A 23,873-nucleotide genomic window follows, 5' to 3' on the forward strand; every position below is an offset into this window, starting at 1 on the left:
ATGTGATTATTTATCACAAAGGCGCTCTCTGTTTATATTTCAAACACGCTGCCTTTAAAGTGCGTCCGAAAGCCTTTCTCTGAGCTGCCTTCAAGGCCTCCGAGTCCGAAGTCATTTCCTCATGAGGCGACGAGGCAACAAGTCACTGCCTTGAGTTTTCGGATGCAGCCAGTGTCGTGGACAAATGCGGAAGTATGCGATAGCGCCTGTCGGGCTACGCGCTTGCTTATGGACTTATGGATTACTCTTCACCGTCTGTCGCTGGTTGTGTCAGCAAAGACAGCTCCCGTAAGCATACGGGCCAACCAAACGACCCAAGAAGAGTTAGGAACAAAACGAGAGAAAGAATGAGGGTTTGGTGTTGTATTATATGGATGGACAGACCTTCGCCACAACATTTAACTATACAGAGATTCTGATCCTGCTTGTGTTTTACGCGATGGGTGAGTTGTTTTGATTCGTAACCCTTCAAAAAACGTATGCTATTATATTGATCACATTAGTGTGTAGATTGTAATCAGCGCGTCTTCCCGCGGACGATATGCACATCAAGAGGTATTGTACAGCAATATAAATGGTCATTTTAAGACACTTCACAATAAGATTTGTACTGTCAATACATTATGTGAAAAATCATTGTAGATTTTAAGTTTAATACTTAATTCTGTGCTGTGTTAACCATCAAATTTGGACTAATACTGTAACATCTATGACTAACAATTTCGTTTTGAACATCACATATAAACTTACATAATGAAATAAACGATGTCATCAAACGCAACATTTATAAGACTTGATTACCTTATCCATCAACGTTATTTCTCATTCGCGTCTGATTGATGGCCATCAGCGGTTGAGTTAAAGACTACAAATCCCATAATTCCACACTGCTTCAGAGCGTCATTAAACAACGCCATTTGATGTTATTGTGTTTTGGCGCCATCTAGTGGTAAAAATTCTACGTATTCCACCTTTAATACAATTTGTGAGCTGTATCAATGTAAAACATGCCATGTATTTGCTGTTGATTTAAGACCCAAAATAAGAGTAAAAGAGTTCATAAAAATTTAATATGAAGAAAACATATTTCAGTTGGAGACGATAATTTGCGTCATCGTAGACTTTGAGAACTTTGCATTTTGTTAAGATGTACTAACGCACACTTGCACACCAAAGGAAATGTAAAACAGTGAATCAGATAATAGTTGCTCTTTAACTGAACATTTAGCATGAAATGTAGTAGATATTTGGTACTGAAAGTTTTTTAATGAAGTTGTTGCTTTAACGACAACTGAATCGGACCAAACCGATCATGAGCCCCATTCACTTTCATAGTAGGAAAAAAAATACTGTGGAAGTGAATGGGGCTCATAAACAGATTGGACACAAACATTCCTCAAAATATCTTCCTTCATGTTCTCCAGAATAAAGGAATTTATACAGTTTTGTAAAAATATGAGGGTGAGTACATTTATGCAAGTAATTTAGGAAAATTTACATTTTGAGGTGAACTATCCCTTAAATGACATGTATACTCAATCTGACATTAATTCAATAGTCAGCGATAAATAAATATTGAATGAATGAATACTTGTGTAAAAAGCATCTGTAAACAGATTTTAAAATCACTGTTAATAGATTCATGATTAGATGTACAAATGTGGATTTATTTCACTATAAACAATATTAAAGCTGTTAAACTGTACCTGTTGTGCTCACACTGAATTCTTTTGTATTTGCTCCACATGTGGTTTGTAAATGGAATTTAAATGTTGTTTTCATAGCTTTATCTGCAGTGTAAAGACACGAGAAACTTCTCTCTTGTTTAAGGAGATCCTTGCTGAACTGCTCTTTACAGATTTCACCAGCTGCTGTAACAGTAAACTTGTACATGGTCATGTAGCAGTTTTGGTTCGGATAAGAGACTGTGCAGGTGAGATTTATTTCATGTCCCACAGTTCCAGCCACATCTTCACAGTTAATTATGATATCTGCAAAGAAACAGATAAAATTACAGTTTTTCTCGATTGCTAAAACACTATAACCGTCTTTTGAACTAAAATTTCAAAACCATAACGCCATTTTTCAAGAAGCACAATCATTTTTCTGAACTATAAACACTACTCCCCTGCTTTAACACATCAGTCAGATTTGGTGAACTTTTACTTCAAAACTCTACACACAAACCCCTACATTTCTCAGTGCTTACACCATCTGGTCATATGGAAAGCACTAACATTCAATACTGTTCACTCAAGTCAGCAAATCTTAGGATCAATTAGCAAACAATTACCAAGGTGAAAACACTAAGAGTCAAAATTGAACACACATCAATCACATCCTTCAATAGATAGATAAAAGGGCCTGAATCAGTTCACTGAGCTTTGAACAATGAATCCACAGAGAAATGAAGGAATAAGTCAAGGAGAAGGAGGAGAAAAATAGGAGGGGAAGGAGGAGGACGTGGTGAAGGAGGAGAAGGAAGACGAAGGGCAAGGTGACAAGCCGTCTCAGATGAAATTTGGGCCACTCTGTCTCTGACCGTGTCCTTGTTCATGGTATGACTATGAGGGAGGCTGAGCAACGAGTAAAGCATAATTTGAGTCGCTTCACTGTTGCCTCCATCTTCAGAGTCTTCAGGGAGAAAACAGATACTGCCCTTTTGGGAGTTCTTCGACTCGCCTGAAAAGTCCGCTCCCCTTCTCACTCTCATAATGGGAGAGGGAGGGTGTTACTGCGCCGAGTCAAAGTACTCCCAAAAGTGCTATTACGCCATAAAATATAGTTACTCTTTTAAATCCGCTTAGAAAAGCGCTACGTTATATTTTGTACCACCAAACTTGCTCGTATAACTACTCGTCTTAAATAGGAAAAACGTTGATGTGTTTGGTCACTTCTAACTTTATCTCTAAATGGTACCATTGAATGAATGGGGCTAAGCTAAATGCTATCGAAGCGTCGCAGCGCGCTCCAGCGCTTACGTGCACGCACACAGATGATAGAGGGATGTATCAACAATTCTTAGTTAATGTAATAACATATTTTAATATTGAAAATGAGTAGACTATTCCTTTAACAGAAGTAAATCTGCAAGTGATTGACAGTGTTTATTTTTTACAGGATTGAAGTGATTTCAGCATCACACACTGTTAAACCAGCAAACTGACCAGTAAAAGTGACTAACAAAGTTTCTTAGATAAATGTATTATATTACCAGTCATCAGCCTCACAGACAGCAGTGTAAGTCCAAACCAGCAGGACCAGTAGTACAACATTAACAGCACCCATCATCCAGCTCTGTTATAAAGACATTATTTCAATTTAGAAATTAAAAAATATATATATAATAATTCAATTAAAATGTAAAGTCAAGTAAGACGTCGGAACCATTATAAGTGTTTTTTAAGAACAATGATATTGGACCAACTCACTTTTTTCTAGCGCATGTGTCTGTTCACTTCAGGGCTTAAACTCCGTTACGCTTTTTATCTACAGCCTTGACTTTCACGCTGCTGCATCCTCAAATCATTTAGAGTCCATATAAACTAAACTCCATTCCGTGTTTTATCATTATCGCATCTACAAAATAAAGTAATCACAGCTTTTAGGCTATACAAGCAATTGTTTAATAATAAAAGAAATATAATACAAGAAATTGCATCTACTGCAGTAATGTTTTGGACCAACACACTTGCATCCGACGCCCATGAATTTAGTAACACATAAAATTAAAAATAATTACGCACCACAATCTTATTTTATGATCGTGTTATTTTGATATCATATTATTTGATTAAATCAAATGCCAGTCACATTTAGCGACATCAAACAACACACATAGCCCGAAGCCCGATGTAACCTTGTAGCCTAGAAAAAGCGCTTAACCACTATTACCAGGTTAGCAGTGTTTAACTTTTGCATATTTATTCGATTTCACAATTCGTGCTTTAGCAACACCATGCACAATAATAAAATATGTATAATAAAACATCAAGATCAACATTAAAATACAGATTTGTTTTAAGTCTATGAAAACAAAGAAACAAAGACATAATCAACAAAACAATTAAAACAAATCAAGATCTTAATCAGAAATATTTACAAATGTTTAAAGAATACAATAAAACATGCACTCATAATATTATTGAATGCGGTTATGTGTTAGCAGATGTAAATGCAATGATTTTCATAGTTTGGTTAAAGGTTGGTTACATTAGTGTTCACTTACTGTTTGTCTTCACCATGAGGAGGTTTAAAGTCACAATGATCTTTCTCCGGTGCGCTCACTCTTTTAAACATTAACAATATACTTTCACTTTCAAAATGAGTAAATAGTTATGATATAGTTATAAACTCGTGTTGCGTCTCTCAAACGTTTCCATTCATGCAGAGTTATTCAATACTGCCTCCTAGCTGCAGAACATATACTGAAAAAAACAACAACACACCAACTTTTTTATATACGTCACTACTTTCGTCATTATTTTATGCTGGTCTTTGTTGGATTTTTAGTAAATGAACTTGTAACTTAAAGCTAACTGCTTGCTCACTCACAATGAATTTATTCATCATATTTGAGCACCTTAACAACTACGCTATGTAAATTTAAGGTTGTTTATTATCTCAGTATGATCAGGGGTGTATTCTAGAAAGCAGGGTTAACTTACCATCAGATTAACCCTGAATTTTGGGTTGATGAACCCAAAACTTGATTTCTCTAGGTATGTCGGTTCCAAAACACATTTCAAGAGTTCGTTCAGTCAACCCACCTTAACACCTGTTTCACATACTCCGTGTTTTTTATGTTTCATAATTTTTTATGTACCCATGATGACCATGTTAACAGGTTAGAGCAGGTGTTGATCTCATGGGTCCTGGAGGGCTACGTGTCCTCCAGAGTTTAGTGCCAACCCCAATCAAACACACTTGTGTTATTCCTCATTGCGCAGGTTAAAATGAGAAGCATTTTCAGATACCAATAAAGAGTTTTACAACCTCCTTCACATTATATACAGGCCAAGCATTTATCAGACACACCTGTCACTCTCACCTGTCATAATTTCTTGCCATCTTTACAAAAGCTGTGATTTTTTTAACCTGACTTTGAATGACTGATTGACTGATTGAGTTCAGTGTTGTATAGATCAGTTTCAAGAAGTATTTGAAATTTGTCTCCCCTTGTGATGTCAGAAGGGGATAATACCACCCCTCAATCTGCACTATCCAACATTTAGTGCAGAGATCAGCTCATTTGCATTTTAAAGGACACACCCCAAAAACGACACAATTTTGCTCACATCTACAAAGTGGCAATTTTATCATGTTATAATAAATTATCGATATGATATTTTGAGCTAGAACATCACATACGTACTCTAGGGACACCAAAGATATTTTTTTAACTTAATAAAGTCTTATAAAATGAAAATTTGTCATATTTTGAATAATGATTTTTTTGCTTCTTCTCAGAAAGATATACGGACCTTGATATTTCCATTGTAAATGCAATTGGTTGATCGGCACTGACAGCACTCGTTTATGTGCACGCGCGTGGAGTATTCATAATGATTAAAGCCTGAGTTGACAGAGAAAGTTAATAAGCCGCTTAATGAGACCGATAAAGCCTGTTTACTTTGTTTTGGTTTTGTCAACTGGAATCTAATCCTGTAACCATGAGTTTGTTCAACCACCTTCAAACAGGCCCCTGCTCCGGAGCAGGTTATCCCCAGAGAGTCAGTTGCTATGGTTACTAACAAAGTTACCTCTGTTTTTGGAATCAAACGCAGAGGATATCCACTTGCTTACTCTTGGTAAGTCACATAACCTGCTTTCTGAAATAAAGCTGAAGGACCATCTGAAGTCTTTGGGTTTATCAATATTCTGCTCAATGATCATCTGTTGTTTAGATAGAAAACTGGGATTTACACAACACATGAGCAAAATAGGACTCAGATTTCACCAGACCAGCAGAAACTTATGGCAAATAATACAGAGATCAGTGCCAGGAGTAAGAAATTTGAGCTCTGAAGTCAATCTGTAAAGAGCTTTGTCTAGTAAAGTAACTGTTCCCACTTTCCTAGTCGCTCTAAATAAAGAGAAAATGACATTGTTTTCATTGCTATCTTCTCCAAGTGTATTTTTAACAGCAACATGAGACAAGCGGCAGCTCCCTTTCAGAGTTTACATCAAGAGCTTTCATCTTTAAAGGAAATAGGGCATAATGATGACTTCAGATTGGTATTTACATCTGGTCTCATTATGTCTTACTTTCTCTTCCACACTTCATGTCCAGTAGTCTGAGAGACCTCAGGCAGGACAGATTTCTGACGCTCTTTGATGAAAAGATTTCTGCTTTGATCTCTCTGTGCTTTGTGTGAGGTTAACATTAAGATATCTTGTAGTACTTATGAAATCCATTGCATACAGTTAGCTTTAAACTTTTTTATCAGTGTTAAACTTATTAAATCAATCAACCAAACTTTATCATGGACACTCTCTCGGTCAAAAACAAATACACACCAGGTTGGCACACCAGCACTGACAAACATGTGGCTTGCATTACTCCATCATGGTAGCACTGGGAAAACCCAGACAACTTCTGGCAAATTTAGATTTGCTCTACAAGTAGTCTTGCAAAAAGGCCATTCAAGCCCATTTTCTAATGCCGAGAAATTGCGGCACCAATCAAAAACATTGGGGTGGGCTTTACACGATGAAAACAGCGACGGTGAAGCAGATTTTGCACATTACACAGATGGATGCCACCGTGAAATATCACTCATTCGAATCAGCTATAGCATCTGTTTAAAGCGCTTTAAACTTTTCCTTTTTGTTAAAACCCGAGCTTCATATCTATAAAAAGATGTTATCGCTGTCTAGACTGGATCTGGCAATCGTCTGATAGCTCTGCATACGTTATCTCCTTTATCGCTGTGATTAGTTTTAGGTCTATCCAATTGGATACAGAGGCATTTGAGAGACGTCCGGTGGTGACAACCCTTTGGAAATTATTTGTCAATGAAGCTTTGCCAGACCATAACTGAGTTACTACTGAGAATAGTCTGGTTTTGACCAGACTACCATCATGACACCTTGAGGAGCAATAACCTGTCCTGGATTCAACAATGTTAAGGCAACAAAGATTTTTTAATTTTTTGTGTTTAAACACAAGCTGTTGAGTTTTTTTAAGTAAGAGAATCTTAAGAAATCACAGAAGATCGAATAACACTACATGATATTTCAATAGTTCGCATTCAGATTTTAATGATTAATGGTAAATGAACTTGGCTTGTTGTCCTCGAAGGGAGCTCTACAGCTGAGCTCTGCACTTCAGAGAGAGTGAACCTGAGGCCGGGGCTAGAGTCCCAAGTTTAACCCCCTGCAACAGAACTGCACAGAGGAAGAAAGAGAGCATTCAAGGAGGAGATGGGGAGGAGGAGGAATGCTGGAAAAACTGCAGCTGGACCCGGAGACCGGAAGGCTGCCTTATATACACCAATAATGATGATTGACAGACCTGAATGTTTAGGCTCCTCTTGAACCTACGTTTAGAACTACAATTAAATTTTTGTTCAGCTGTCCTATTCGGGTAATGTTATATTCATGTAATACTTTTTGGGCATTTACAATTGATGTAAATATTAACTCATTTCAGTGTTTCATTTTAAAGACATTTTTGCTTATTAAACAATACATTAATTGTTGTTATCATTACAAGTCATATTTCTGTCAAGTTTTTTTTAAATAAAGATGTTTAAATCATCTTTAAAGTCTATGAAAGATTGATAAACTAAGTATTAAAGTGTTAAAGTGAAGAGCATCAGCAGAGAAACTTCAAAATACAAACAATACATTCAGTTGTTCATCCTATGTGATGATACAATTTATAATACAATAAAACTTTAGACTAAAGAAGATCAGACATCAATCATTACAGTGTATCACAAAACTTTATTCATGTCATCCCCACCCTCCAAAAAATGCAGTTAGGCAATATAATGATGACAAAACTGGTCGGTGAATGTTACAAAGTTTCAAAACAGACATTCACATCAACAACACCAAATGCAAAAAATAAAGCACAAAAACAATCACCCACAAAGAAGGGGCTGAAGGGCTACGGCGTTCCAAACAGTAACCAGAATGTCAAAAAAAGTATATATAAATCAAAGGTGCTCTTTGGCAAATAAGCAAAATATCAAAAATAACAAAAGGACACCAAGGCACTCTTCTTAATAATAAAACTGCTTTAATAAAGGTGCTAGTTCATAATGGAACTTAAAAATACCAACATGTTTCGGCCTACATCCAGCCCTTCATCAGGGTAAAAGTTGTACTAATGTACTAACAATGATTAGTTGTAATAATCATTTAAAATGATTATCTTTAACATATGAATATTCACAGAAGATAAACAATTTCATATTCAAACTGTATATACAATACAATCTGTACAGTACACAGATCAATAATAAACACATTTCACAGAAATATATACAAAATAGAAAACATGGCTTTAGTCCTTTTAAACCATACAATCACAGTCTTATAATCATTCACTACTGTTGTATCATTCAACAGTCAGTAGATTTGATCTGGTTCACAAAAGAGTTTAAAAGACATTAAAGACTCATAATCCTGTATGAGCTTTAGTTAAAACATGAATATTAGCTTGATGTGATGCTGTGGTTACACTGACACTGTTTCTCTATCTGAACATTCACTGATGTTTCTTTCAACATTGCTTCTCCATCTGAATGTTTACTGATGTTATTTTCACACACACACATATTATAATCCTGTGGAGGTCTAGAAACACCCATATTATAATCTGGTGGAGATCTAGACGTCTTCCATCTCTTCCAGAGAAACAATGCCACAGTCACAATGATGAAACACCCCAGGAGACAAATGATGACGGCAATCGTTGTTTTATCTGTTGAAAAAATATAAAAATATATTAAGAGGTGCATTTAAACATGATTATGACATTGTTTAAAACATAAAAACAATCTCAGTGTATTAGATAGGATCTTTATAATATACTGCACATGTAAATCATGTGATTAAATTATCTCAATATTTGGACATTCTACTTTGATCAGGTACACATTGATTGCTAATTGGACCTTGTTAAATATTTAAAATTATAAACTTTTTAAAATGATTTATTTTCCAAAGAGTTCATCTGTGATCAATAATTACTTGAATAAGTTAATACCTGATTTGACAGGAGGTTCCTCTAAGGATTTAAGTTCGTCTGTCTTTGATTCACCTGTTAAAAGATTTTAAAAACAAAACCTTCTTAATAAATCCCAAATATACAGTATAATACATTAAATAAACAAGGTTTATATACTGTTACAACATTATTGTATTAATTGAGTATTTAGCATGAATTTCAGAATTCATTACATGTTTGGTATTTAAAGTTTTTAAATAAAGTTTTTGCTATAATAACAACAAAACTCAATCTGATACTAATTTAATAATCAGTGATCAATAAATATTGAATGAATGAATACCTGGGTCAACTTTAACAGCTTCTGTAAACAGATTTAAAAATCACTGTTAATAAATTCATGATTAGATGAACAAATGTGGATTAATTTCATTATAAACAAAGTTAAAGCTGTTAAACTGTACCTGTTATGTTCACACTGAATGTTGTGCTGCTTACTCCACATGTGGTTTGTACAAAGAATTTGAATTGTGTTGTCATGGCTTCATCTGCAGTGTAAGGACATGAAACTCTGCTCTCTTGTATACAGGAATTACTTCTGATGTCCTCTTTACAGAATTCTTCTTTACTTCCTGCTGTATTAATAAACTTGTAGCTCTTCATGCAGCAGTTTTTATTCGGATAAGTGACTGTGCAGGTGAAAGTTTCTTTATCTCCCACATGTGCAGTCACATCTTTACAGTTAATTGTGATATCTGCAAAAAAAAAAAGTTAACAGGAAGGAAATATGCAAGTGATTTTTGTTTATTTGTTACAAGACTAAAGTGATTTAGGTCACACACTGTACTGTTAAACCGGCAAACTGACCATAAAAACTTCACCAGTAAAAGTGACTAACTGTAAATCTGAGTTTCTTAGATGAATGTATTATATTACCAATGGCCTCACAGACAGCAGTGAAAGTCCAAACCAGCAGGACCAGTAGTACAACATTAACAGCACCCATCATCCAGCTCTGTTATAAAGACATTGTATCAATTTAGAAATTAAACAAATAAATACATTAAAATATAAAGAGTTTAATACACGTAATAATAAAAATAATTAAAAGCATGCATGCACCACAATCTTATTTTATGCGCGTTTTGTTTTTATATCACATTATTTGATTAAATCATCTGTCAATCACATTCAGCGATATTAAACAACACACATAAATACACCGATGTAACCTTGTAACCTAGAAAAGGCGCTTAACTATTAGTATCACGTTAGCAGCCGTTAACTTTTGCCCCTTAAAACGAATGTGTTAAAACAACACATGTTGTGTCTAGTTAAGGAGAACACATTTAATGTGTTGTCCAAAACCAGACACATCTCCGTGTTATTATTGAAACAACACGCTTTGTGTTTTTAACACATCTTGTGATGTCCCTTTTAATTATTTGAACACAAAATTAACACGCAATGACACATAATGTGTTAAAAAGGATAACACAAAACAATTTGTTAAAAATAAACACATCCATTAGAGCTTCAGCAACACCATGTACAATAATTAAATCTGTATAATAAAACATCAGATCGGCATCAATATACATAATCAACAGAATCATTAAAAACAAATCAAGATCTTAATCAGAATTATTTACAAATTTTTAAAGCACAACAAAACATGCACTCATAATATTACTGAATAATAACCGCTTTCAGTAATATTATGAGTGCATGTTTTATTGTGCTTTAAACATTTGTAAATATTTTTGATTTATAATAATTGTAAATAAGAATTGTCATTTAGTTTGGTTAAAGGTTAAGGTTTAGTAGTGTTCACTTACTGTTTGTCTTCACCATGTGGAGGTTTAAGATCCCAATGATCCTTCTGCGGCGCGCGAAAGCATTTAAAGACTAAAAGTACTTTCACTTTCAAAATGACTAAACTATTTAATGAGGATTATGAGCTCGTATTTCATCTCTCCCACTTTTCCATCCATTCAGAGTTAACCTAATCCAATACTGCCTCCTAGCTGCATAACATAATAAAAACCCACAACACAGATTTTTTGATATACTTTCTTCGTCATTATTTTGCCTATATCATTATTTTCCTTTTAAATGATCTTGTAAATTTATATTACAGCTAACTGCTTAAAATCTTTGAGCATTTATTAAACAAATATGTAAATGTTAGGTAGTTTATTATCTTAGTATGATCTGTAGTATCTTAAGTCTGTGATTTATCTGCGCAATGATCTTGTGTTTAAAACTAAAACTAAAAGAAGAAAGCAAGAAAGAAAAAAAGATTCACACGTAACAAGCATATAATCACCAGACCAGCAGAATTCACTTCCAAGAAATACAAAGCAGTGCCCAGAACTTGGAGCCGAGGGTGGAGTCAGTCTGTACAGAGACCCATTTGTCTCCAAAAACTGTACCCCTTTGGTCATAATATAACTTTACAGAATCTTCACAGATGAAGGAGACTGTCAAAGTTTTTACACGTTATATTCACACACAACTCAGACAAAGAAAAAGGATATGAATCAGCATCCGGCTGCCAAATAATTTCACATCAGTTTTTTCAGTTTGTGCACAAAATGCAAATGCATAAATAAAATGCTGAAGTTTGTCTTCACTTGTGCACTTATAAAACGCACACACAAACACTTATTTGTCATAAACGTGGGGTTTTTTCCATAGACGTGCCCCTTTTATACTCCACGCACACCTACGCAATCCTTAAAATAGATTAGTTTCAAAATGAGTTTGAACATGTTTACCTGCCTATACCTGTTCAGGTAAGGTCATACTTTCCATTAAATGAACCTTTTAACTGCTGCATTCTTTTCATTCCACTATTGTTCTGTTAATGTTAATGTTAACACACCTGCGTCCTAAAATACAAATGTTTTTACCTGAGGCATCTCATTCAGAACCACTGAATGTTGTTATTGAATATGAAGTCTTTATCAATGAAAGGAATTTTAATGGGTCAGAGAGTCTAAATTGTAAACAACCTCTAAAAGTCATCTTAAAATATAATCATTATTCCCCCAAATCTAACTGGCATAAGGAGATCTAAAACAAATGCCAGATCTTCTGTAATATGAGTCTTTACTTGTTTTACACAAAAACTGTTTATCTGATCTACTCCGCGTGACATGCCTTCAACAACTATACTGGTTTAACAAGTATAACTTAATCTTTACCCTGTGGTAAAACTGATTGATAAGAATAAACATCTTTCAGACTTAAAGTGTAAAACTGTTTATTATTGCATTGTACTGAAAAGACAAAAGAGCAATATTACACGCATATATACACGCAAAATGTAACTACTGTATATTCCCATTCACCAAATGCAAGACATTACAACATTTTTAAACCATAACCCTAAAATGTTTATAAAAAACTGGAATTGGGTCAAAGTTGTTTTGCATTCAAATAGTACAGTGCCCTCCACTAATATGGCAACATTATGTGACCTTAAAAACACAACCAGTCATAATGCTCTTTTTTAATAATTAAGCTTTTATTTAAAAAAAAAAAAAATCATGGAGCATGATCTTTACTTAATGATTTTTGGCACTAAAGAAAAATCAATACTTTGACCGATACAATGGATTGTTGGCTATTTCTACAAATATACCCGTGCAACTTATGACTGGTTTCTGGTCAAGGTTCACTTATGAGCAAAGAATGCTGTGAATAAAGTTTTGTTTAACCTTTCATCTCGTGTCCAACAAATAAACAAAAATACAGATATCAAACAACTGCAAACATAACAGATCAGTAACAATGTTAGGTCATAGAAATCAGTACAATACAGAAAACAGTGAATTGTTTTCCAGATGATGTAACTTCATCTTTCTCAGTGGTTTTCTCTTCCACAGACAGAGTTGATGTAAGTTTTTCATGAGAATCCAGAATAATTGCTGCGACAGCATTTTATATTTTTGTGAATGATTATCTTTATCATTATTATAATGACAATGAAACCGATTGTAAGAGTGATGGCAATGACTCGAAATCCACGACCCGCTGGTTCTTCTGCTCCTAAAATTATTAAGACGACTTATTTGTAAAGCCTTTATTATTGCCTTATTTAAATAATAAAAACTGACAGTAGAAATAATACGATTATATGATCATTAAGTATGACTTCATAATAAACATGGGGCAAATACTTAATCTCCATTAGTCTCCATTCAGATGACACACAGTATAATGTTTAAAGATGCAGTGTGTAACTTTTAGAAAGATCTCTTGACAGAAATGCAATATAATATACAAAACTATATTATCAGTGGTGTTTAAAGACCTTTTTTATAATGAACCATTATGTTTTTATTTCCTTAGAATGAGTTGTTTTTGTCTACATACGTCCCCTTACATGGAAGTCGCCATTTTGTGCCACCATTTTTCTACAACAGTCCTTAATGGACAAACTTTTTTTACTGAGTTGTCTCCGACGATGACATGTTTGTCCTGTGGCAGCTACCGTAGCTTCTCTATGCGCTTCGGTGAACGGTGGACTGAGCGTTGTTTGCTATTCGCAAATTCACAGATTCTGCTAATATTTACACACTGCACCTTTAAAGACACTTAGACCTAACACAGTAATATATCTTAAGTTAATTTCTGGTTTGGCCTGTTTTAAGTATTCTTGAGCAGTGATCAATAGTTGAATAGACTAAACAATACCTGCTTCAGAGCGAGGATTTTCAGAGACAATTGCATCTTGAATGGGTCCTGTGAACAGATTAAAACCACTGTTCATTCATTCATTCAAAATACAATTTATTTGTGATCTCATAATACAAGCAGGTTAAAATCTATTCTGAACCATAAAAACATACTGACTTAAATATATTTACAGTATTTGCAATATATATTTAAATCAGTTAAATAACATTTTGTTCACGGTTTTGTTTTAACCCAATGCTGGGTAAATATTGGACAGATCGCTTGTTGGGTTAATAATTAAACCTATGCTGGGTTGTTTCAACTCATGGTTGGGTTAATAACAACCATGTTATAGTATTACTGGTGCAGAGTGACAAGGATGACGAGGAGTACAAAAACTTGGAATACAACCAAACAACACAGACAGGCGACAATACGAGACAACGACTCGAACTCAAGAAGGGGAATATATACATGTGACAACAGGTGGAGATAATGATGATTACAAACAGGTGACCGGTGATTACAATGAAACATTAGGGCAACAGCAACTAAGGCTACGTTTACACGTGGGTGGCTATTTTTATAAACGGACATTTCAACCTCTTCGGTTTCAGAAATAACTTCGTGCACACATGTCAGTTTTCAGGAAAGGGTTTAATTACACATACCCGTGTATATGTGCCGTCAAGAGCATACCAAATCATTAGGTGGTGGTGTAACAAAAAGCTCAAGCCCACGTAAGCCAATCAGAATCCCAAAAATAACAACAACAGCAACGAATCACTTCCTATTCCTCTTTTGAACAAGTTCGCACTTTTGACGTAGGGGCGAGCTCTGGCGCATACTGTGTGATGCTGGCTGCCTAAACAACCGTTTTTCTCAGTGCGTGTAAACGAAGAGCGCAAATTAAGTTTTTAAAATAATCAGTGATGGGAATAACGGCGTTATAAGTAATCGGGGTTACTAACGGCGTTGTTTTTTTCATTAACGAGAAATTTAAATAAATGACTGTCTCCCCTGTTATAACGCTGTTATGACGCTGTTACTGCTACTGACATTAAAATGCTGCGCATTACTATAATTGACCGTACGAGTCACACTTTAGTTACTTTCCCTGGTAATTAGTTACTTTTATAATGATGTAATGCAGTTATTAACTCAGTTACTATTTGTGAGAAGTAACGAGTAACTATAACTAATTACTTTTTTAAAGTAATGTTCCCAACACTGAAAATAACCATGTAAGTGTAAACGGGGCCTTAACCAATGGCGGCTCGTGACTCCTCATCCAAGGGGCACTAATTCAAAATAAGTGTTCGGAGAATCATGTGTGTGGTTCCCTTTTCCAAAATATGTGTCCTGCTTGTCGGGAGATCCTGTATGCATCACTTGTTTTGTCAAAATAAGTGCCTGCTGCAGACACATCAAAACCGTTTATGATAAAAGAGACGCTCACGTTCATAAAATACACGCAAGACACTCTCTTAACATTAAACTCTGATTATATATAAGATTATGAGAGTATCTGGCAAATGCGAGTGTCTCTTTTATCATAAACCCTTTAGACTGCGTCCGAAACCGCATACTGTACAGTACGTACTGAATGAGATGAAGTACCTACTTACTGACCGTTAAAACAGTAGGTACTGTATAGTATGAATGCGATTCGGATACATCACGTGACATACGTCGTCATCACGTCATGTCATAGTAGTCATACCAGCGCGAAAACAGCCTCATCAGCGCTTTTACCTCTTCTTCTTCGTTGCATAACTCCGCTCCCGGGGCATCATGGGATAGTGAAGTGTCCATCGTATGCACGCTGCAAATCGAGCCGGAAGTAGTAGGTCATCCGGGTACTTTTCGCATACTGTTTTTGGAATACTATGTATTCGGACATACTACTCTCTTGCCTACTGCTTTTTGCCTACTATATAGTATGAAAGTAGGCGGTTTCGGACGCAGCAATATTTTTAAAAGAACGACACAGATGGCGGGCAACATGCATGTTGTGACGAACTTCGCATCGAGCGCCCTCGAAAAAAAAGTCACCAGCCGCCATTGGCCTTAACCGTGAGAACCAAGCATAGGTTGAGAAGCCCAACATGTGTTCTGTGCAATATTTACCTAATGCTTTGGGTTAAAAATAACCCAGCAGAATGTAGTAATGTGAACTGTGGCATTGATGAGAAAGATATAAAGAGTATTTTATCTCAGGATTCTTGAACAAACTATAAGGGCAGTTTCTTGAACAGGGATTAGACTAGATAAATGTAAGAGCTGTCCAAACTGAAAACAACTTGCACACACTGACATATCTTAAAATACATCAGTGCCCTTTGTTTTACCTCAAAATGCACACAAGTAATGTTTTTAGTAAGGCATGTTTGTTAAAACATATTTCCTAATTAAACTAAGGCCTTATCCTGGCTTAAGATAATACCTGTCCAGGAAACCATCCCATGTATCAGATATATGTGAATACACTAAACAACATTTGAACAGATACCTGATTCAGGATGAAGATTTTCATTGTCGTTTTTCTCTTCAAGAGGCTCTGTCAACAGATAAAACCACTGTTAAGAGATTCATATGCTACTGTAACAACAACAACAAGTATTTAATTTATAATCAAAAAGGCATCAAGTCTGTTCATTTGTACCTGTTATGTTCACAGTGAATGCTGTGTTTTTTTGTGCACAGTTGGTTTGCATAAAGAATGTGAATTTTGTGGTCATGGCTTTATCTGCAGTGTAAGGACACGAGAAACTGCTCATCTTTACACAGGAATTGTTTGTGAATTCCTCTTTACAGATTGTTGAATCATTATCCGCTGCTGTATTAATAAACTTGTACATCTTCATGCAGCATTCTTTGCTCTGATAGACTTTGCAGGTGAGATTGATTTTTTCTCCTATTTGCGCCGTCACATTTTCACAAAAATTTGCTGCAAAATAACAGATTATATTAAACATAAACACTTAGCAACTGAATGATAAATACTTCATAAATGTGACAAGATGTGACATGCATACATTAATGTTTTTTTTATTTAATCTCAAAAATCAAAAGAAAATAATGTGTTTTTTTTTGTATTATAAGTACTGTAGCATTATTTTTAGCAATGCAATTTTAAATCCCATCATATTTAATTTCATCATCTACACTTTTATTTCACAAAACACAAAGATAGTTTTGTTCAGACAACAACTCTATGAAAATGATATGTAAATATAGAGATATATTTAATACAATGAAGTGTTTACCAAGGTCAGCTTCACAGGTAGCTGTCCAAACCAGTATGACCAGTAACACGACTCTTACAGGATTCATGATTCTTTATCTGCAGTAGACAAACATTAACACAGTACAAAGTAAACCTGTAAACACACACAAATGATGCTTATGAGCACTTTAATGACCAACTACTCTACTGAATCTGTGTGTTATGATGCCAGTGGATGAGACTCAACATCAACAAGACAAACACTTGTTTTGTAACTTTTTTTGTATTATTTATTTTCATCAACATGTTTAAATAAAATAAATGCATTCCTACCTGTCCCATATTCAGTTATTCATGGGTCAGTTTCCCAGAATAGGTTTAGATTACTAATCTGACCCATAATTACAGACATTAAAGTAGTTTTAACAAACAAACCTTATGAAAACTATACAAGACAAAAACAGTCCCTTTCTACCAGCAAATATATTTAAGACTTGCTTGCATGTTATCCATAACAATTACTTTAACCTGAACAATAAGTTTCAAAACAAAGTGTTTGACCCAACCAGAAAAGTTCATTCATTCTAGTGTGGCCTCTATATCAAAATCAGATGCAAGTAGTCGTACACTGTAGTTATGCAGCTGTTTGCCAGTAACTTAATGTAGATTTAAATTTATTTTATACATTAACAAGTCTTTGTCTTGTCAGAATAAAACTATAAAATATTTAAAATAATAACAACCTCATTCAAAGCATTCTGGGAACCAGAAATCCTCATCAACTTGATTCCTTCAGATTTTGGTTCCCAGAATGCTTTGCACGGGGCTGTTATTTTATAGTTTTATTCTGTAAAGATAAAGGGGCCATTTCCCAGACAGGGATTAGACTAGTCCTAGACTAAAATAAATGTAAGAGGTGTCCAAAATGAAAACAAAAATGCACTGATATATCTTAAAAAAACATCAGTAGTTTTAACAAACAAACCTTACACTGTAGAAATTACAGTATTACTGGGTATTGCTGGCAACTAGCTGTCAGTAACTTACTGTAGATTTTACATTTATGTTATTTACTGGCAACAGTTTGTTCAAAGTTAAATAAACATTTCTGTCTTTATATTTTACAGTAAGTTACAGTGTACATTTTACAGCATACAAAAAACAATACTGGGGCACATTCAATCTCACACCGGTGCGCAACGTTTTGCTACGGTTTCCGAGTTGAAGACATGTTTCCTGGAAACGGTGTGCAACGGTGTGCAACAGGTTTTAGATGCATTTTCTCTTGTTTGGTGGGTGTGTCAGAAATGTCAGCCCAATCAGCGGCAAATATAAACCACGCAATACTAAAAAGACAGCTCGCTCAATGGGTTCAAGTTGGAATGTTGTCTTTCATTCTGGACGGCAAGATCAGTGACTGTAACATCGAGGGTATTTTACAGTATTAAACACACATTTATAATGATTTCATCAGGCTTCAGAAACATTTAAAAAAGAACACAAAGAATAGCCTCTCAGCGACCGTAGTTGCAACTCTTGCGTCATCACAACAGGGTGTTCAATGCATCACTGTTTCCATTTAATAAACATTGTGCAACCTTTTGGCTGAACGCAGCCCTGGTGTGCATCTTAACACAAAACAGTGGCACTGATACAAGATATTTATTAAATAAATTTTAATATGAAATATAAAAGGAATACACAGTATGATTCTATGCTTTAGTGAACATTTCTTAGTAAAGTAAAAAATTTTCCCAAGACAAACACTCTGATGCTTGTAACTAAAATACTCAAGTAGTGTCAATCTGCTATCATGTGGCTTTTTTGGTTCTTTAAGAATAAATCTAAAGAAGTTGGTTTCATTTTCAACATTGTCAGACAAAGCCGAGCCAATTCTCCAGAACCATCTCGGGATCTCTCCCTTTCTTCAAGCAACTCGCTTGCACAGCATACACAATTATTTTAACCTCAAAGTGCTTGACCACACAAATAAAAGGCATTCATTCTAGTGTGGCCTTTAATCAAAACCAGATGTAAGTAGTCGTGTCATACACTGTAATTTTTTCTTTTTTGTTTAGTATAGGCAGCTGTTTAATAAGTATTTAAATGTGCTAAAAACAATAAACTATAAAAATAAAACTATAAAATAACAGCCTCATTTCCCCAAAAACAGGGAACCAGAAATCCTTATTAACCCTTTCAGTTTTTTTCCTTCAGATGTTGGATCCCAGAATGCGTTGCATTAGGCTGTTATTTTATCATTTTATTCTGTAAAGATAAAGACTTGTTAAGGTTTAATGTTTATTTAACTATGAACAAACTGTTGCCATTAAATAGCATCAATTACATTAAATAACTGGCAAACAGCTGCCATGTAATTTCTACAAACATTTTTTTACAGTATTACTCCAAAGTAACAAAATGGTAAAATAACTTCTACATACAAATGGTTATATTGACATAGATTCTTGATTCCTTTATATTCTAATTAATAAAATCACTTATAAATCAATAAAGCTTAAAATATTTTCTCTGTTTTATTTTGGCTTAAGTAATAGAGCAAGTCTTGTTACTTACTGTCTTTCTGTCTTCACCCTTTGCAAGTTTAAGCCAGATTGATTTTTATGCAGGTAAATCAATAAACACAAAACTTTCACTTTCAGAATTATCAAAATTGTTTGTACACGTAACTAAATAATGGCTTTGTTGTGTTTTTTTACCAATCAGATGTTTGATTTCCTGCCAATTTCTGTGCCAACACTTGCCGTGCTCACGTGTAAGGAAGGAAGGGCCATTTATTGTGTTTATCAGACGCTTTTGTTGCACTGGCACGAAAGAAGCTTAACTCAATAAAACATGATTCAGACTACAGTGAAATCTTACAAATATAAGTATATTACTGGACCTTACGAGTCTACTACAACATTATAAAATACTAAGCATGATCTTATCCTGCGTGTCAAGTATAAGGGGGTTTCACTGTTGTACATTGCAACACATCAGATAGTTTGGTTTGATCAGTAGGAGTGAAGTTGTGATGAATGCCAAATAAAAATGAATTATTATTGTGCAAACCTGCTTGCGTGTCATTGCAAAATATCTCACGGTTAAATTCAATGTGTTACATCACCTCTTCATTCATTCACTACAGGGCGCGAGTGATGGGGACTTTTTCTTGGATCGATTCCCAGTCAAGTGAAACTCCGAGCCAGACAGCAGGCAAAAACATATTCGGCATTTAATAAAATGCTAAAGGCTTGCCAAGGTTATTTCAAGTAGTGGAAATTCTAAGTGTCGGTTAACAGAGTTGAGTTTCAGGGTCTTACCAGAGTACTAAAGGAACAACCTATTTAACTTACCGTGACCTCAATCCAAACTGTGGATCACAAAGGTAAAATAACAAAAATAAATATTTCATTTAATAAAGCATTATGCAATCACCAGAGGACAACTTTGGTTGCCAACTTTTACCTCTATTGACAATTTGCATAATGTGCATTTAGTAAGATTGACACATTAAATTCAATCTAAACGGGGCCGCACACCTAGTGTTGCCAACTTTCTGAAATGGAAATAAGGAACGTGGGGGGGGGGGGGGTTGCCTGGGTCCGGTGACATGCCCCCACAGAAGAGAATTTTGGAAAAAAAAAAAACATCTGAAATGAAGACTTCTGGTAAAAATTGTGGAAACTAATTAATAAATTTAGATAAATAGATTTCATGCAACTTCTTAGGCCTAAATATTTAATGAATAGCAAAGTATGCCTAATAAGTATACAAGACTGAACCACATAGATGTGAAATTTCTCTTCAAAGACCCCACCACCTTTTAAACTTGAGCTATCTTAATCCATAATTATTTAATAAGAAACCCATCAGAAATGAATAACACATTCTGAGACGGGAAGGAGCGGGACACAGGAACAGAGGGAGAGAACCGAAGAGATATATATGTGGATTGTTAGGCTAAACCTGTACTATCTCTTTTAATATAATCACTTTCTTATCAACTATATTTGAGTTTTAAAAATGCACATAATAACATACCATATGAGCCTCTGGAGACGACTGACGGACAATGAACCTTGACATTGCTCCATCCTGTGAAAAACAGAAAAAACGTGACGGCATATGGTACAATTGGCCTTGTATTCATTGTCCCTCACGCATTTCAGCCACGGGTAGTCATTTTCCCATTCAATTCTATATTTTTGTGCTCGTTTCTTTTTCGCCGGCTGCTCGGATTCATTTTTACATTTCCTGCTGTTGTCACTTGTCGTCATCTTGCTATGATACGTGACATCACAATGACTGAAACAACCAATTAAAAAGGCATTCCCTGATGGGGCTGCAAGATGTTAAAACCGCTACGCTGATCATAGACAACCAGAGGGAGAAATTACCGCACCGTCAGGGTTTTCTTATACAAATGACACGGTCTTCGTTCATGGCTGACATATTATAAGCTATGTGTCTGTCATGTATTTGCACTGATTTAATTTTTATAAAATACGGAACAAACTGCGTTCCGTATCAGTTCAATACGGAACAAAAATTGTATGTGTCAAATACGGGAAAATTCCGTATTATACGGAACGGTTGGCAACCCGGACGTGCAGCTCAGCGCCACGCAGCTAGGAATGTAACAATTAATCGTGTGTCCTATTAAGAATGTCTGAAACTGAATCTGAATCGCAAGGCTGCGATTCTTTTTTTTAATGCACAGCTTGTGCGTGTACTACGGCATTTGGTCAGTAGTTAGTCCTTAACAATATATAATCATTATGAGGCTGAGTTGTTTTTAACGTGAATTTAAAAAAGCAACAATTGTTAAACAAAATCATTCAAAATATTCTTTATCATCATGAAAATACCTGAAACAATCTGAAGAACAGCAATATAAATATTCCTGTAGACATTTCCTGGAATAGTGTTTGCAACGCTACTTTCTGCATGAGAGCGCCCCCTGGCGTTCGGATGTGCCGGGATTTCACCGTAATTTGTTAAAATTCATTCATTGAGAAAACGCGCATTTGCACAATTAATCGTTAGATCCCTAAGCGCAGGGCCATGTCACTTCACGTCGCATCTAGGACAACTCAGTATTGGTACCGCTATTGGACCGTATTGGACAGCTAGGTATTGTATACTGGAAGTGCACATTAAATAGAGCAAGCTTAGTCAGATAGCGTCTACTTCAAAATGCGAAATATTCATTAGCCGCCAATGTTAGTCGTTAATGATTTGGGACAAATATGATCTTAATTAATGTTAAACTATGTGAGTGGCGCGACAGGGATTTGAACAACTTCCTGAGTCGTAGCTGGGCGCCACGGACAGGCGCCACCTGTCGGCGCAGGTGTGCGTACACTCATAGACAACAATGTGTTCGATTTTTTAAGAACAGCGCTGCGCTGCGCTGAGCTGCGTGTCCGGTGTGTGACCCCCTTCTGGAAATCAAGAAAATCTTATGCAGCATTTTTAAATATTCCTTTAAAGAACCACACACTTGGCTTTGTTGTGAAGGAATCCCATGTTCAACTTTTCTTGGCACTTAAATTATAGTTGTTTTTTAATCCAATACATTTTTGTAACTGTTCGAATAAATGTATACCACCCTTATGTTGAATGGACCTTTTACCAGAGCATCAGAGTTTACATGCAGGATCCTGGGAACTTAAGCACACAGACAACCAGTTGCTTAATGCTCAGTTTATTATGGGGTTACACAGGGGCTTTTAAGGACTCTCAGGGGAGACTGTAATACAAACCATATGTTCTTTATATGTGGCAAAGTGAGTGAAACATTTCATCTTAACTACAAGTTTCCTGTGCCCCATGAGGCCTTGCGGCAAAAGTTTGAAGTAAACAAGCGGAACGCATAGTGGCACGTAACAATCATTCATTCATTAGTTGACAGTCACTAAAGATATAGCCATCCAAACTTGCTAACAATGTGAGAACCAAACCTCAACGAAATAAAAAAAGGTGAAATAACGGTACCTTTACAATCCGCAGTAGATGGTTGGGTACGGGTTATCCTGTGTTGGCTTCTTATCCACAAAGTGAAATGAGCACACAAACAAGTGTTTTGGCGGGTGTTTTAAGTTCTTCAGCCATATTCTTTTTGTTTTGTTGTCTTTTGGGAGATGATGGAAATTGTACGGTCGTTGGGAGGAACACACCAATTTAGATATGTTCAAAACACTCACGTTTAACCCACTGACTTGTTTATTCCGGTTATATGTACAACCACAAACAGCACATGTTGTCCCTGAGCTTCGTTATGACATCCCAAAGGTTTGCGACTTTAAATAATAAAAAAATTATCCAAAAAACGCTATAGACGGTTTCAGCAGTAACAACATAAACACGCGGCTTTCGTGGTCCTCACGTAACTTCCGGTAAACTCTGCGAAGAATAAATAACCGTAAAGTCCTTTTAAAGTAGTTTATTTATATAACAAGCAAAATAAACGACACGTAGATTACTTAGGAACCCAAAACATTTGTTATTTTCGACAAGGTATTTGTTTAAGAGTTCAGTTTCAGCAACTAGTCAGACCATTAAACAAACAGAAAACGCAAGTAAAGTTCGGACCAGACGCTTATCGCGTCACCGCACGTGCGCTCGATAAAACGGTCTATACACCACACAAAATACTATTGATATACTATATCCCCCGCCTCACTGGAAGCTTTGCCCACTTTTGTTTTTACAGTAAAGCCCCTCGAAAACTTAATACAGTAACCAAACTGTTCATGAGCCCCATTCAGA

The 23,873-nt window shown here is 35.5% G+C and overlaps 1 protein-coding gene across 1 annotated transcript in view; it reads right to left on the bottom strand.

The window, feature by feature from the left end:
* The window catches only part of LOC129421345 (uncharacterized), a 183,855-nt gene extending 172,622 nt beyond the window's left edge, over positions 1-11,233 (bottom strand). The window contains exon 1 of the transcript XR_012369346.1: positions 11,020-11,233. The gene's annotated coding sequence lies outside the window, so the exon portion shown is untranslated. The remainder of the gene's footprint in view (positions 1-11,019) is intronic.
* Positions 11,234-23,873: the final 12,640 nt, after the last annotated feature.

Source organism: Misgurnus anguillicaudatus, chromosome 4 (genome assembly GCF_027580225.2).
Source record: "Misgurnus anguillicaudatus chromosome 4, ASM2758022v2, whole genome shotgun sequence".
Lineage (NCBI taxonomy): Eukaryota > Metazoa > Chordata > Actinopteri > Cypriniformes > Cobitidae > Misgurnus > Misgurnus anguillicaudatus.